The sequence below is a fragment of the Phalacrocorax aristotelis genome, chromosome 4 (assembly GCF_949628215.1).
Source record: "Phalacrocorax aristotelis chromosome 4, bGulAri2.1, whole genome shotgun sequence".
Taxonomy (NCBI): Eukaryota; Metazoa; Chordata; class Aves; order Suliformes; family Phalacrocoracidae; genus Phalacrocorax; species Phalacrocorax aristotelis.
In genome coordinates this window covers 37,361,778-37,377,272 of record NC_134279.1, presented here as the reverse complement: position 1 = coordinate 37,377,272, position 15,495 = coordinate 37,361,778, and the positions used below count along the sequence as shown (strand labels likewise).

Below are 15,495 nucleotides of genomic sequence, written 5' to 3'. Positions count from 1 at the left end.
GGTAGGAGAACTTTTTCAACAAATTATTGAAAACTCTATCATGTATATATTTATGGCAAATAATGAAATTTTCTGATCACATAAATACCACAAGAAAACAGTAACACTCTGCTATGGAGATTATTATTTGTTAGTATTATTAATCAGTAATACAAAGCTTCCACTAGAAACAACAACCACAACAAAATCCGATGCCAGTTCACATTCCTAGGCAATTAATTTAGAAATAAAACACATGCAGTTATTCTTAAATTGACTTCATACTGTAAAGAATAGTGATGCAAACATCAGTGGCAGCTGTAATTTATAAAATGAGTCATTATGACCACAAATAGTATTATGGAAATAGATGACTTTTTGTCCTGTTAAAAAAAAAAAATAAATTGTCTCTGAGGTCAAGGCTCACTGAGCTTTTTGCAAAATACCTTAAATAACTTTCCATTTGGGGAAATATAAAGCCAAAACTAGAAAAACAGCAGAAAAGTGAGAAGTTGATTTGCTTTAAAAACCCTTCCGTTTCAAGGCATTATTTTAATTCCTGCTTTGTAGGACTTGGCAAAAGTTGGTCCGTCTGGATGACACTTGCGGTCATGATGCAGAAATAATAACCTCACAGGTGCAAATAACATGCTGATTATTCACTTTTTATCACTGGAGACAATTCAAACCAACTCATGAATGCTACTGACCATCACAGCCTGTGTAAAACAGCTAGTTCTTCTGGGTTATTATCTTTGACACTGCAGGTTATACTAGTGCCTAAGTTCTAAAACCAGGGTACAGTAAGGAAATGTTCGTCTCTGATTAATTCTCATTTATCACCTATGCATTCATTGGTTTGCATATAGTCACCTTGAACAAGAGACATCCTTCTAGAGACAACATCAAGTCAGCCTCATTGCAATCCCTGCTACACCTGACCTGCTTATAGATATAAATCACAGTGTAATTGAAGCTAATTTTGCCTAGCTATTTAGTGCACTAATCCTTGAATGTAATTCACAAAAGGGCAAAAATCAGTTGACTTATTTTTAAAATTTCTTAGATTTGAATTAATATTAATATAATATTTTCTCTTTTAAAGTTCTCATCTTTAATTACAAAAATAACATTCCTTTATGCCTGTTATTATTCATTGCTATTCTTTTTTCATGGCCTTGCCTATCTGTCTTTGCTACCACAGTCATCTCTCATACCCTAATTATTTCTATACTCCAATTACAAGCACCTAAATAGTGAAATTCTGAGTCTGCCAATTTCAACAGTTATCACCTATTAACTTTACTTAGCTCAGAATTTCACCTCAGGTGAGAGAACAAGTGATTAAAAAACTTGATGAGTAATATCCCTTTACAAAAGGATGCTGCAGGTTTTCCAGGGCCAGGGAAGAGAGTCAGACCTCTTCCGTTCCAACTGCAAATTGTTATGCAAAGTTCCAATATTTATCTCACTAAGGTTTCTGAAAAAGGCTGTGAATTTTCTGAAGAGCTTTTCTGTTTAAGTTACCAGAACTCCTTGTTCTATTCCAAATCACTATGCTCTTGCTGAGATAAAACCTACTCCCCTACACACTACCTCCCTGCACACTCATGAACAGTTGTTCCCCATCTGCAGTAAAGGCTAAATACTTTCTGAACTTGCTATAATAAAGGTGTTAATGTCTCATAATCCACCTCAGAAAATGCACATTAAAGTAAAGCACCAGTTTATATTTGGATCCTGGGCAGAAGACCGTTACTGGCACACTACTGTAACCTTCTGTATTAAACCATTTTAATGCTACATGTAAGGTGACAGAGGCAACAACAGTGCCATCCCACAGCAGCTGAAAAATAAAAATAGTTTTGTGCCAGTATTGCTGATTCTTAGGATGCTATCACATCTGCTGTCACACTTACTGCTTTTCTTCAATCACCAGTTAATGTTATTAGGCATAGATGAAATAACGCTGCCTACAACAGCCAACAACCAGGGCCAGCTGTCTGCACCAGAAGATTTAAAACCAACAGGTGGTGCCTTCTCAGAAGCCCACTGCCACCCCTAATAGAGAAAAGCCTGGCTCTTTGGAGCACTGTACTGCAGCCTCTGTCTCAGTTCCTCTACAATCCATTTCTGCTCTTCCTGACACTGGAGAGATCTGGACCTGTCAGGCCTTGGCTAAACATCTTCGGGGTAATGAGGTTCAACCTGCCTGTGCTGTTGGGATGTTCTAGTTAAGGCTCTGTCCTGCCTCCTGAACTTATGTATCTAAATAGACTTCAACTTCCATTTAAAAAAACCCACTACACTTGGGAAAAAAAAAAAACAAAAACAAAAAAACCCACAAACAAATCGTCACAATTATTTGTGATAGCAAATAAAAAGAGCCCAGATTACTTACGCTAAACCTCAAACATGAACTGTGGGCATAGAATCATAGAATGGTTTGGGTTGGAAGGGACCTTTAGAGCTCCCCTAGTCCAAACCCCCTGCTCAGAGCCCTGTCCAACCTGGCCTTGAGTGTTCCTATGGGTGAGGCATCCACAACCTCTCTGGGCAACCTGCTCCAGTGTTTCATCAATCTCATTGTAAAAAATTTCTTCCTAATATCCAGTCTAAACCTACCTTCCTTTAGTTTAAAACCATTACCGCTTGTCCTGTCACAACAGGCCTTGCTAAAGAGGTTGCCCCCTTCTTTCCTATAGTCCCCTTTAAGTACTGGAAGGCCACAATAAGGTCTCCCTGCAGCCTTCTCTTCTCCAGGCTGAACAACCCCAACTCTCTCAGCCTGTCCTCATAGGAGAGGTCCTCCAGCCCTCAGATCATTTTTGTGACCCTCCTCTGGACCTGCTCCAACAGGTCCATGTCATTCTTGTGTTGAGGTACCCAGAGCTGGACGCAGCACTCCAGGTGGGGTCTCACCAGAGCAGAGCAGAGGGGCAGAATCACCTCCCTTGACCCGCTGGCCATACTGCTTTTGATGCAGCCCAGCATACAGTTGGCTTTCTGGGCTGCAAGAGCACATTGTTGGCTCATGTCCAGCTTTTCATTCACCAGTATCCTCAAGTCCTTCTCCACAGGGCTGCTCTCAATCCCTTCATCCCCCAACCTGTATTGATACCAGGGGTTGCCCCAGCCCAGGTGCAGGACCTTGCACTTGGCCTTGTTGAACCTCATGAGGTTGTCACAGGCCTGCCTCTCCAGCTTGTCCAGGTCTCTTTGGATGACATCCTGCCCTTCTGGTGTGTCAACTGCACCACTCAGCTTGGTGTCATATGCAAACTTGCTGAGGGTACACTTGATACAACTGTCTATGTCACTGATGAAGATATTAAACAGCACTGGTCCCAGTACAGACCCTTGAGGGACACCACTCGTCACTGGTCTCCATCTGGACATGCAGCCATTGACCACTACCCTCTGGACGCAACCATCCAACCAATTCCTTATCCACCAAACAGTACATCCATCAAATCTGTATCTCCCCAGTTTAGAGAGACGGATGCTGTTGGGGGACCATGTCAAAGGCCTTACAGAAGTCCAGATAGATGACATTTGTAGCTCTTCCCTTGTCCACTGATTTAGTCACTCCATCATAGCAAGCACGTACTGGGTCTGGTTGGGATGGTGTTCATAGCAGCCCGTACGGTGCTGTGTTTTGGATTTGTGGCCAAAACAGCATTAATAACACATCAGGGTTTCAGTTATTGCTGAGCAGTGCTTGCACGGAACCAAGGTTTTCTCTTTTTCCCTCTGCCCATTCCAGAAAGTAGGCTGGGGTGGGAAAGAAGCTAGGAGGGGAACAGAGCAGGGTCAGTTGACCCAAATTGGTCAAAGGAATATTCCGTGCCATGTAATGTCATGCTTAGACATTAAACTGGGATAGAGGAAGAAGACGGTGGGGGCCCTGACTTCCAAGGTGGCTGTTGCTTGGAGACTGGCTGGGCATCGGTTTGCTTGTAGGACGTGGTGAGTGATTGCCTTTGTATCAATTGTGTGGGTTTTTTTTCTCCCCTCTTTCCTTCACTTATTAAACTGTCTTTATCTTGACCCACCGAGTTTCTCGCTTTTGTTCTTCCTATTCTCTCCTGTGTCCACTGGGGTTAGAGGGGAGTGGGCAAGCAGCTGTGCTGCTGTCTGGGATGAACCCAGGACAGGGCAAAAGGTGTTATTCCACCTTCCACCTACAGGACAGCCTGTTGATACCACTGGCCTGCACTCAAAGATGTGAAGGAGTTCTATATCTCTTCAGTGAAAGAAACATGCAACCAGCCTACTCTTTAGAAGAAAACTGCTGTTCTTTCAAACTGAACATCTTCCCTGATGTGAAGAGAGGTAGTATGAGTTTGTAGCACTAGTTACATATTGCCTATTGACCAAACACAGTTCTCTGGGATTAACACAGCAAACAGCTCTCCATTTAATAATCTTTTTTACACCTGATAAATCATCGGTCCTTACATGTATCCTCTGGGGAAGAAGGGTAAAACTGGAATTTTGATCTCTTCTCCCACACAAAGTGAGTGACAAGTACAAAGCATCACCTCCAGCTGCATAAGTCAAGTCACTGCAGTTCTAGCTACATAGAGAAGCTGCAGCTTAGAAGCCGACTTACACACACACCTGTACTCAATCCTGACACATACTAAGAAAAAAGCAAAAACATTTTATATTTTTTAAATTATTAAGAAACCTGCCACACAGATATAAACTCTCATTTAATTCAACCAGGCCCCCCTGGATGTGAGATCAAAACTCTTTCTAACACAAATTTTGAAATTAAGGATATAATGCACATTAGTAAATACTAAGCTATGTGGGTCAGCCAGAAAAATCAGGAACAACTTTAATCCAGGTAAAACTAAATTTTCAACAGTAGCGATCAGCATCATGGTTATACACTGAAGAACCTAATGCTGTGCTTCTGTGTGTGAAATTCCGCTAAAGGTAAGTGGGAGGGCACCTATGTCATGTAATAAAAAGTTGCTAAATATAAGCTGTCTTGAGACAAATGCTTGCAACTGTTCTGGGGCATTTGGTCTCTCAGGAACAGGAGGGAAAAGAAGGGGTGGTATTTCCAGATATATAATGGTGATCCAGTGGATAATGCAGAAAGTATACTTGGTTTTGGCACGATTCCCACCCTAGACTAAGTCTACAGTCATGTTGTTATTGCTGGGAGACATTAGTTTTATAATGGTGAATCACAAGCTGTTCACAGTTACTAGATTAAAAAAAAAATCATTATGATTAGGACTTATAAGCCATTGAAACAGAAATAACTATTTTATTAAAGACATTAGAAGGAACTGCCAGGATGCTATAATTTTTATAAAGCTTTTCTACATTAATTGTTTTTCTTTGTGTTTATGTTGTCCTTTCTGGAAACAGCCAACAGCCTACTTAGCAACAAGACAGCAAGAATACAGTAAGCTCATTTTGTGATCACTTTTCTAGAGAGACACACCTAGAATGGCAAATAACTGGGAATTCCAAGAAACGGTAAATAATTAAAGGTACCTGAGAAACAACAATTCCCAGAAGGTTTTGCTTAGAGTTAAGAATTAAGTATTTTATAATTGACTTCTCTTTGTTCTTCCACTAACATAGCCAGGCAAAAAACTAGTTTGCCTGTGCTTTTCAGAACACTGAAAGTGTGTCCTAGCCTTTTCTTCCAAAAGCTAGGGCCCAGATTTGTTCCGCAACAAAATTAAGCTTAAGCATGCAATGAGAAATAGGTGCCTTGTCAAAGGAGGGCCAAAACTACCTGCTCAGTTATTAACTATCCTATTGTTAACTACACCTCTTTCTTCTTAGACCTCCTTCTTACCATGATGCACTCCTACCTACTGTGGCCATAACTGGTTCTCCAGAATCAAAGAAGTACAGCAACATACATTCTTCACCTTTCATCATATAGAGCATATTTCTGTCATGTGTATTGCCTTATACTTAAGACTCAGAAAGTGCCAGCTGAAGAGTGCGTCCGAAAATTCAAAATATAAAAATATTACAAATACACTCAGCTTTACACAATGCCAGTTTAGGAATGATAGATCATTTTCACAACAGAAGAACTAACTCTTTAGAGGCATAAAATCACTTAGAAATAATTGTATTTGAATGCATATGCGTAGAACCTATTCCTGATCAAGTCTTCCCAAGCCAAGATTTCCCTTCCAAAGGGAGAGTAATGAACCTAATCATTGTTTACATTCAGGGACAATTAAACTGGAAAAAGAAAATTAGCAAAATGCTCACTTAACTTACAGAAACACACATCTAACAGTACCTGCATATCAGTAAGTTTCCAAAAAGTGTTATTATAACTCTTAACTTTTCCAAGTACTTCCATGTTTATTTATATGAGAGTTTTGATACTTCGTTTCTGCCCAAAGATGAAAATTTAAAATGACTGAGAAAGTATTTGCCATTCAGTGCTTAGATTTTAAACGCTGTCCATGTGGCTTTATATGCTATTTTATTATACTAGGTTTACTGTAGTGCTAACAAAACTGGTTTAATATTAACATAGGGAAATAAGACTTCAGTGCATATTATTTAATCATGCCCAATAGAACAATCATTCTTTTACTTCTAAGAGAAAGAATATATGGCACAAGCGTAAAGAAAGAGTCAAGCACTGCCTTTGCAAAAGAGGAACAAAACACAAAGGAAACGCTCGTTGGTCTGAAAAGTTGATAGATGAGTCGGAAGTTGCCAGGAACAAGATGTGGAAGTCAAATGCCCAGTTGGTAATTTCAGCTTCTGAAAGGCAACATTAAGAACAGGCAGACAGAACCACAAACAATAGATGGAACAAAAGTAGCAAAAAATAAGCAAGAACCACAGCTGCCAAAAGAATTCACATATGATTGAAACTGCATCAGAAAAATCATTATGAAAATAAACAATATGGATTGCTTCCAAAGCCATTAAGAAAACTGCAGCAGAGCAGAAAGCATATTGTATACACTTTTATAGAATAAAGAATTTTTCTTGTAGTAATGTTATATATAATCTGCATGGTCTGTTTTATCCATTCAGATTATACTATTACCTTCTAGATGTGAGGAGTAAACTTCTCTTCAGGGAGAGTAAATAAGGCATAGGGAATCACATAAATCAATCTAAAGTGTTATTTAAAACCATGGAGTAGGTATTTAAACAGCACAAACTGAGATGAAGTTACTTTTACTAGGGCCATGGTAGGCTAACTAAAATTGGGAAAAAAACAGTTCCCCAAGGCTCAGAGAAGACCATAATAACAAAAAGATAAGACAATGGACCAAGGCTTCATGCTAGCATTCAATCAAACATGGACACAGAAACCAAATAAAGGCTGGTGTTTTAAAATCCCAAGATATGCTTTACCAAAGCTGAGAGGCAAATCAGTGCCAATTAAAACATCAATGGCAAACAGAACTAAAAATATGCTATACTTCTGGATAACAGAACACTGAATTACATAGAGAAGGAACTTCCTTTTTGTCTCTTTTTGCGATTTTTAATTCTGGCGCAATTAACGTGGCTTTTTGTCTGCTTTTGACTATTTAAGAAAACCTGCATGTCTGGAATTATAGCCATTCAATACTGATCTAAACTGTGTACTTTCCTCTTTGCAGGTTGTGCATATATATACCGTGGCAAAAAAACCAGACCTCACTGGGAGCGATAAGCATCAACTATTGAGCTCACACACAAAAATAAAGAATGATGTGGACATTATAAACACTTCAGTGATGAGCTCCTCACCTGTATATTCAGCGTTAAAGCACAGAACACAGCTTAAAGCAACAGCCAAGCAGTTAGCAAACAAAAAATTCATAACGGAAAGGGGGCCTCAGTTTTGCACAGAGACTACTAGAGAAGTTCTCACAGCCTCAGAGAGGTTAAAAAGCAAAAATTAAATCCTGAGGCTGAGATGTCTGTAGAGAACAACTACAGTGGAACAGGTACAGAGGATGTTCTTCCACCTTTTCAGGCAGAAATGTGGTCTTTAGTTATTGCTACAACCTGAACTGTTTGTTTGGAGATTATACAACTAAATGGACCTTTCCACACCGTGTTATTAGCAAAAGTGGCTTTGATCACTGTGCAAAATTAGTCAAAAACCTGAGTTGCTGCAGTACAAAACAAGCGCAAAGACCAGAGGAGAGGCAGATTAATCTATTTCAACCATTCAATCATACTTCACGCTGAGGAAAGAAACTTTGTGCCAGTGTGGGTTATTTTAAGCAAGTACAAAAAATCCTTCAAGAAGTTAGTGGTCGTCTGTTAGGAAAGTACATGATGATATGGCACAGCTTCTCTATAGGTTAATGCTCCAATAATGAAGGTGGCAAATAAACATCATGTTCAGATTGAAACAACAGGTCAGAAAAACATTCTGTTTCTATGACAGTTGCATTCAATTACATATAGCTTGACTGTGTACTGTAAGCATTTGAAAATCTTTTTCATTGCTAGGACAACTACCATGATGCAAAAGAAATCACCGCAAACACTGCTGAAAGAACCATGTTAAAGCAATTATGCTTTTACAAATACAATAAGATTCCTGTAATAAAATTAAACTGCATTTCAGGTCTTGTCATTAAAAAATTGCCCATATTCCACACAACTCTTGTGCAGTTCTTCCCAGAACTGTTAGGATCCTAGTGTATTTGTAAAAATCCCCACTATTGCTAGGTGAAGGAGATATAATGTTTCCTGAACCCTGAATCTGGTGACCTAGCAACTCTGTTAAATAACATAAATGTAACTATATCTTGTCTCAAAAATCAGGACATTCTTCAGGAAGCTTCTCTCCCCTACCTCCCCCTTCTTTCTCTCCTCCCACCACCCCAAATAAAAACCATGCTGCTTCCATTTAATTACATAAAATTTAACTCATTTATTTCCTTCAAATCTAAGAACTCACCTTGCAAACCTGCCTGGCTAGCTTTCTGACTGTGCTTGTACCTTTCCCAACAACTACAACCTTGCAGTAACACAAAATTGTGAGTGTCCCACAAAGTATTACCTCCTAGATGTAGAAGCAGGTAATCAAATCTAAGAAGAGACTACTGGCTTTTCAGAGCCATGCTGCAAGTCACAGAGAAGTCAGTGCTTTCAGGGCCAGGCTCTTAGTCTGTCCAATCAGCATAATTCTACTGAATTTAACAGAGCCAATATAATTTATCCCAACTAAAAATGTGGTTCTCCATTTTTAGCATTACTATTTTCGCAAACTTTTAAAACCAGAAGTGTTATATACAACAGAATGCTCATCATCTCCTCTTCCCTGTAATCAGCATTGCTGGAAGCATCCCTTTTCTACATTTCATTAAACTAATCATCTTCCAGTTCCCAGGAAAATGTAATTGTGTAAAACCGTGTATTTGAAAACTCGTACAAGGATTTGGAAAAGGGATAAAATTAACTCGGTAGGTACAACTACTTTTTGTTAAAATGTCAGCATATTTGGATTCAATTTACAAAACTTGTTTCTCTTTTCTTGAGCTAAAAGGACCAACGATCACTCCTGAACAGATTGTCTAACATTGCCTGAGAACACCTTACACCATCTAAAGGGAAACATGATTTCAGCACCGACTTTCTCTGTTAGAAGGATAGGGATAGCTATGAGAAAAGGCTCAGGGTGATTCGTGAAAATACTAACCAAAAAAAAAAAAAAAAACCAACCAAAAACCAACAACCGACACAAACACTGGAATAAAACTTAAGGAAAGTGCTATATGGAATAAAGAAGATTCCTGAGGCAGAGAAGGTATAGCAGAAAATACATAAGTGATCTGTTACTCTCAGAAGACTTCATACAACATTTTTAAAGGAACAAACTCTTATTTTCCAACTGGTCATTTGCAACCTGCCAAACACTTTATTCTGAGAAAGTCAGATGTTTAGTCCTAGGCATTTACTGCTTACATATCTCCCTCGCTGAAATGATACAACAGGGAGTTGACTTCATTCACCCGACACAGTGCAGCCTACATCTTACCACTTCAGCACAGCTAGCACTGTAGCATGCAGTTGTACTGCAACAACCTGTCATACCCATCCTAAGGTCTCAGTCCCTCCGGATGGCTGAACCTGATTTTAAAATAAATCATCTAACTAAAAATTTTGGCATAAACATAACTCTGCAGAGAGGAATTTCTCACACAAGCTAATGATTACATGTAAAAATAAGCAAGACAAAAGATCTTGATTCCCTACACTTTCTTGGGTCTAATGGCTTCTACCCCTTGTAGGAAAAATGATGGGCCTCTTCCACCTGCAACAACTTCCACCCAACCTAAACCACTGGTCCCCAGCAAACGGTGGCTTATACTTCCATGCAATTTGTTTTTGTGGATTTTTAGGTTGCATTTTCAGACATAGTCTGATTTCCTGTAACGTCTTACAGATTTATGACATCCATTGGGATAATCAGCTGTTAACCTAAATGCCAGGCTTTACTTTTATTTACAAACGGTCTAATAGCCACATCACACACCTTCCTATCTGTATGCCCTATTTTTTTCAATGACTGTAGAAATAACAGAAACAATATTTATTTGTGAAGTATTCAGATACCATTCAATAAACATTATTAGTAACACAAATCAGAAACATAGTAAAATTGTCTTAATTAAGACACCCCAGTGAACAGCTTATTGTCCTGATTATATGACTTTTTTTAATTAAGAGAAGTTATTCAAGAATAAAACAGCATGGAGAGCTTTAAAATGACCAAGTGAAATAAGCGCTCATTGCAAGCACAGAAAGAAAATTGATATTCCTTTCCTTGCCTCTCCTTTGTTAGCTTCTTTAATCTTTAACAACTTTATGCATTTCAAAATGCATTAGAAATTTCTAACTTTTTAGCTCCTGTTTAGGAAAATTCAGTTTAGCACTGGCAGAATAAATTCTTGTTAACCAAAACTTACAAAGGTGATGATGCATACCGTTACCAGTTACTTTAACAAAGCAATAATTCATCCTTCAAAGTGGAAAATATTACAATATATGCTTCACTGTTCCAGACTTTTCTCCTGTGTTCATACCTCACAGGAGCAAGGTTAATTAGCTTAAATGAAGTTTTACACTGTTTAACCTCTAAGTTTTGCCTATATCACCTGAGCTAATTTGAGCACCTACATTGTAATGCATGCTATGTACAGGCATGCACATTCACTACATTAAATTAAAAATCATTTACAGAGGAAGCCTGTCCAATGTATAAAACATTATGAAAACATGCTCCCACTCAGCATTGTGGTAGTGTCTGAGGGTCACAGTTTTAGGGCCTTTAAGCTGTCTAGAGCAAACCTCCTGTTATATTATGCATGCTCTCTCAACAGAGAAAGTTTTGCAGAGGCTTACAGAATTACTAGGTTGGGCTGTATAAAGATATGTTAGTCAGCCATCCCAAGTGCTGTTTCTGTGGTGAGCCCAAGCCATCACAAAAAAGGGAAAAACATTGCATGGCCTTATATTTTCTAACCATATCTCTTCCTTTAGCTGAACAAAGTAGATCTCAATGTCAGGAAGCTGTCTGCGGTGCATGTAAGATCAGTAACTCATTTTTGGAAAATTAGCTTTTTCACCAAAATTATTTGGTTTTATGCTTTAAAACTTTATCATAATTTAGCTGAGATAAGCAATCATTAAAATATTTACCAACATTCTTAGTAAATACTATTTAGTAAATTTGCTTTAGTAAAGCAAATAAAGCTTTGCAATTTCCCTTGCAAATAGTCACCTGAAATTGACCCTGTTTATTAAGAGCTTCTAGGCATAGGTTTAGCCAAAACAATGCACTTTTTCAGGCACATTTACATCACAGAAATGAAAATCCACTTCTCCTTTGTATCAAATATCAGAAAAAAATATTTCGTACAGTGTCCTTCCAGAAAACTGCAGGTTCAGAGAGATGCATCAACTTAAAGCAGCCAATAAGCCCTAAGAAAGAGATTACGGCCATTACAAAAAAAAAAAAAAATTTAAAAAAATTTCCACCTGCAATGCACATCAGAAGGCAGGCTAAGAATCTAGTCTGAATGCCCCAGCCACTTGGAGACCTATTCATAGCATATACTGTGCTCTGGTCATTCATACTGTGCCTTTAAGTATGTGTATGTCAGCAAGCAGTGCACTGCCCTAGGAGCACATCTGTAGAATGGAAAGTTGGTATTGCAGATTGAATATATGGGTTTCAGGGGTTTTACTTTGGGCTAACTTTAGGTCATCCCCATGGACTAAATACCCACACGCAGTCTGAGTGCATTGGTGGAACTCCAGAAACACATTCTCCAGTTGAGTTTCATTCAAAAAGAATGTGTTCCTTGTGCTCCTAAACCACTCCATAATGACAACCAAACAGCAGAGTCAGAGTTGATTAGGTGTCCTTCAAAAAAAAAACCCCATTCTTAATCCAAACTGAATCACTCAGGTGAAGGCATCCATGTATTCTCAGAAAGTATGGAAAACATTTACATTTGGACAGAAGCAAAATTTGATATGATGGCATACCACTAGAACTGGTTATGTTGCGCTATGTAAATTTAGTGTCAATTGAGTATTCCAGATTCTTTCACTGACAACATCCTATAAAGGAGTTTACCCCAGGAACAGAAGTATTAAGCTTCAAGTATTCTTTAACATCCTGTTCTTAACAGGTGCTTAATTTTTCACGCTGATACATGAACAGGTTATACCAACTCCTACAAAAAAAAAATAAAGGCAAAAGATACTCTGTTTACTCATGCTGACATCTTGCACAGTCCTACCATTAGAGTCTGGTTTGGTGTTTTGTTTGAAGTCCTAATTAATTGAAATAATCCCAAACGCATCGCTTCCCAAAGAAATATTACATCTCTCCTGCTATTTTTAAAGACTCATGCCTTTCAAACAAGTTCCATGATCTGGGTGTCTGCTTCATGAAGTGAACATCAGGTACCAGCAAAATCCAGTAAATCATGCTGTAGATCTTGTAGACTGACTTGTTATAATTACAAGTGGCTACTCAAAATTTCTAGCACAAGCCAGCTGGCGTGGTTGCTGTGCATTGCAGAGAAAGTAGTCCAGTCTTGAATAATTAGACATCAGAGCTATAAAACACAAATGAGCTCCTACAGTTTAAAAAAATTACTGTGCCTCAGCTCCACTAACATCCTCTGTTACTTTTGGCAAATCAAACTGGTTTTACTTGTAGACTGAAAATATTTCTTGCTTCTTCATAGAAATAATCAGAATGATAGTTTTGAATGACACAGGCATTATTCTTTCATTGATAATGACCACAGATTTCACAGCTAAGAAACAACAGTTTGACCAACTGCTGAAGTTCAAGTTAAACAGCTAAGACATTCTGCTCTAGCCTAATACTGAAGGGAAGACTATGCTTTCTAGTGTTTCCCCTACTTGAAATCCAGTAGCTATTTCAAATTTTGGATAATACAGTTGGGAGGTTTGTATGCTTGCTTGTTTTGGTATTTTTGCACAGTTAGAGAGATCAGGAAACAAAATTTAGAGTATTCCAAATGATGATTATTAAAAATATTGTTTACCTCTATAAGACACACTCACTGTATTTAACTGAAATGCTACCTACGCTATAACAACTTTGTTCAGGGTAACCTGGTATCTCACACTGTTTGTCCGGAGTAATCAGTTTTTGCACATGCAGCATTCTAACGCTTACAGCATCAGGCTTTTAAAATAGCTTCTATAAATACACCTGATCAGCATGTAATGCAACAAAATACAGCCTTTTGTAGCATATGGCATGCAAAGCAGTGAAGTGAAGGGCATGCCTAGATCTCAGCTGTGGCATGCCACCTAGCTTGTTCCATAACACTTACTTAACCATATGGCTCACACTGGGTGGCAAGCCACCACTGAAGCACAGGTGCGTATTCTTTCACTTGAATTCATGACCCCTGCAAAATCAGCTGAAATCAGCTCTTCTAATCACATATTCAATGTCAGATCTGTTGTATAAATTTACTTAGGGTTTACTACAAGAAATAAACAGAAACTCTGCATAACACCTGTTTATGACAAAATACTTAATTACATTGAGTACTGTTTAAAAACATTTCCCTTTGGAGAACAAGGCCTGATCTAAAGCTCATTGACCATGGTATAAACCACAGAACAAGGATGATCTGTTTGAAACGACAAATTTACAGTGTCTAACCAACAGCAAATGGGTTCTCCAACTTCCTCTGAAAAAAGGTCATCAGTATGGAATCAAAATCTCATTTATTCTGGCTCACTTGTCAGTGAGGCAAACCTGAAAATTTCAGCTCACAGGTTTTCCTCAGTCTTGGCTCTTCCAAGGTTCTTATTTCAGAACTGCTCTGCCTGCGAACTAGATCCTCACCATTAACGCAGTCTTTCTCCCTTGCTTTCCACCTGGCTAGAAGCAATCTGTTTCAGGAAGACATACGAGCTTACTAGGCTTCATCCCCTAAAGGGCCACAAATCGACAGAAAGGTTTCTGTATTTCAGACAAACACTGCCAATTCATTACAGTATCACAGGTAGCCTCTAATGCTTCATAAATTAGAAAAGGCTCAAACACACAGACTTTTTTGCTGCTCTTTATATTAAGGCACGCTAAAAAGTGTTGTAGATCATTCAGCTGAAACTATTACTTAAACCAGAATTGGGATTCTGTGCACCCCTCCCCCGCTCTTTCACCTTTTCATCAAGCATCTTTTTCGGAGATACTGTGAAGTGCCTTGACCTGAAAACTGGAAGTCTCTCAGTTCATCTTCTATGGAACACAGATAAAGCCAATTTCAGAGTTGTCCTGAGCAGAGCTGGTGTTTCGGTACCTGAAATTACCACTGGAAATATTTGCAAGAACAACCATTTTATTATGCAAACATATGAAATACAGTAACAGCTTAATCTTATTCTCATTGGACCCATTGGAAGCTTTGCTACTTACTGAAACAGGAAGCAGATCAAACACAAGAAGCTTAATAATCCAAGCTCACTCACCATTGTGCAAATAGCACTCGATGAATTCAAGGTACCATTGTAACATACAGAATGGCTCTGTGCAGGAAAAAGCAAAGCCTTGCTTTTCACAGGGGTAGAAAACTTTTCTACCACAGAAGCCCTGGGAGTAATCCATCATGCCTCAGTGTGCCAGTGCTTGCCAAAGAGCTACAAGAAGGGGCTCTGTGCCCAGCACATCCTCAGCTGTCAGGGCTCGAGCCCCCACATAACCTTGCAGACACCCAAGTAGATCCCACTGAAAAAGCGGTTCTCCAGTCAGCCTGCTGAAACCAATGATTCTATACAGCTGTGAGTTCACAGCAGCAGGCCAAGCAATTCCATGCATAGATACATGTGGTTTTAGTGAATCCAGAACAAAGTTGCGTTTTTATAGTCTTTAGCTTTACTAAGATATTTTATATAACAGCAAGAATAAATTTGCTTAGACGATGATAAGTAACTGAGGAAGTACTGTACATTTTGCTGCTCTCTTCTGTCAAATGAAAGCTAGTCAAA

General features: G+C 38.7%; 1 protein-coding gene across 5 annotated transcripts in view; it reads right to left on the bottom strand.

Annotated features, from left to right (window-relative positions):
* Positions 1-15,495, bottom strand: part of GRIA2 (glutamate ionotropic receptor AMPA type subunit 2) — a 99,462-nt gene that overhangs the window by 56,567 nt on the left and 27,400 nt on the right. The window lies entirely within an intron of this gene.